The sequence below is a fragment of the Morone saxatilis genome, unplaced genomic scaffold (genome assembly GCF_004916995.1).
Source record: "Morone saxatilis isolate NCDOM2014 unplaced genomic scaffold, NCSU_SB_2.0 Contig14, whole genome shotgun sequence".
Lineage (NCBI taxonomy): Eukaryota > Metazoa > Chordata > Actinopteri > Moronidae > Morone > Morone saxatilis.
The window spans coordinates 10274240-10276667 of NW_023339696.1; positions in this window are offsets into that span (position 1 = coordinate 10274240).

Here is a 2428-nt window from a genome sequence, read left to right on the forward strand (position 1 = left end):
TGATGGGATGTTAGTTTACTGAGGGACAAACCTTGAACATGCTTCCAATGTATATCAATTACTGACTGAATGTGAATGCTTCAGAGTTCAGAGCTGGACATGCCAGATGATATGTGTCAAAGCAGTTTCAGATCAGAGGGCCTAGAGGAAGAGCAGGGCAGCAGCCACAAGAGGTCTCTGCAGCTCAGAAGCTCTTTGCGGCAGGATGTGACTTCAGGTCTTATGAACATGATGTAGGTTTTACCACACATGCGGATTTTTTTAAAGGTTAAAGGCCGTGAGCACACGTATAGATGTGTGCTAACTCAACGCCAGCCGCCCACAACACAGCCACAAGATATATTATAAGACAAACATTAATTGTACCCGCATTACCCATGCTCTCTCTCTCTCTCTCTCTTCTCTCTCCTCTCTCTCTACACAACACACACACACACACCATTTATGTGGAGCTTCTTAATTAATTATACCATACACATAAAGTGATTCCCTGTAGACTTATTTTCTATGTGTCGGATTTTAAGGATGATTATCATGTCTGATAATCTGATGGATGAATGTTGCGCAACAGACCTGAGCAATGGCGGAATTTCGGGATTAGTGAGCCAATTTAATTCATTTGTTTCATTGTGTATTTTTCAAACCACAAGCCCACAGCAATTCTTATTTAAAACACGCCTTTATTCCACCTCTGAGCTTTCATATGTGTGAGGCCACCACGAGTGACTGTACGGTAAACCACTCCCGTTCCTGGACTGGGCGTGCGTCAGGAGCGCAGGTGTGATTGTATCCATTCCCAAGAGACTGTCTCCCCAAGTGGTTCGCAGTGGAAATTAAGACGGGAAAAGGTTCAGGAAGTTCAACAAGAAGTGAATTTACCTGCCCCCAGGTGCGTTTGGAGAGCTGACCGTCCAGGAGTGTCTGGAAAGAGAGAGAGAGAGAGAGAGAGAGAGAGAGGAGCGCACCAAAGAGAAACAACCTGGAAAAGTTACGGATGATAACGCACCCTTGACACACTGAGAAACCGGAGCGACTCATCAACTCTTGCCAACTGTAATACCACTTAACGGGAGAGGAAACAGCTATAATTATGAAGAAATCTTCATATCCAGGTAAATGTGCTGCTTTTAAATAACGGGACGATGGTAAAAACGTGTTTTATTATAAGATATCAGACTGGAGCCTGATTAAAGGGAAAGGCACCAGCATGTAAAGTACTGGTGTGTGTGTGTGTGTGTGTGTGTGTGTGTCTGACCGTGTGACAGAGAGAAAGGACTGACAGGATTTCAGGTAAATGTTTAACAGCATTAACTATGAATACATCCTTCATCACTGCTCCTCCACAGATGTGCGCATTTCAAACGACTACTTCTTCCCTTTGAATGTCCCATTTTCAAAGAGGCCCACACATGGATCTGTGGGTGTGGTTGTAAAACATTTTCTTGCTGGTCTGGACTCCAAAGGCCAGATGATTTCTGACACATGACATCATGGCAGAGAGGTGGCACACAGAGAGCTGAGCTCACTCTTCTACAAGTCTTCAGGCAAAATGTCTTTCATGCTCCGATAACAAAGAAGAAAGTGATATGCACCAGTTGTGGCCTGCACGCTGCATGGAGGGCTCGCAAGTTGTGCAGGATTCATTTATGGTTGGTTTAAGTATACTGTTTACTCCAATCATGAGACAGTTACCTTGTTAATCTGTGTTGATTGACAGTTTTATGGTGCAGATCCTTCACTCCTCCCCACTAATACCCCGAAGAATGACTTGATTTATCTGCATCCACTCTGCAGTGCACAAGCCTATTGGTTCAGTTGATTATGGGACCGGCTGGATCTGATTGTGGTTATTGCAAAATATGGCACAGAGGTTATCTGGGTATTAGACGGCTTGCAGCTCATCAAATATCTCCGGGAGATGAAAGTGTGATTGTATTGGTTTAGCAGGTAAATTCTGATGTTGCAGCCTCACTCAAAAACACCATGACGGAGAAATGTTTTCTGCCTTGAGGCTTGAAGCTGTTTGTTTGAAGGATGGTCCCACTAACCACCAGCCGCCTTGTCACCCATAAACAATCCGTCACTATTCTGTATAGTCCTGGCTGATGCTTGTGACATCCCTCTTCTTCTTCATCCCCCTCTTGTCTTTCTAGCACTGCTTACTATCAATTCCATCTTCTTCTGAGGCTCCTTGCCCTTCTCTGCCCCCCTCTTTCTCTCCCTCCCTCTAAGCTCCAGCTCAGTCCAGTGTACACAACCATATCCCGCGGAATGCCAGCTTTTCCTGGCTCCTCTTCCCAGAGTCTTTGTGCGATGGAGCGTCCGATGGTTTTCCATCAGAGCCGAGCACATGTTGGGTCATGCCGCCTCTCCTCCTCCTCCTCCTCCTCCTCCTGTGTGTGTGTGTATTCTCTCACTGCCGTGCGAC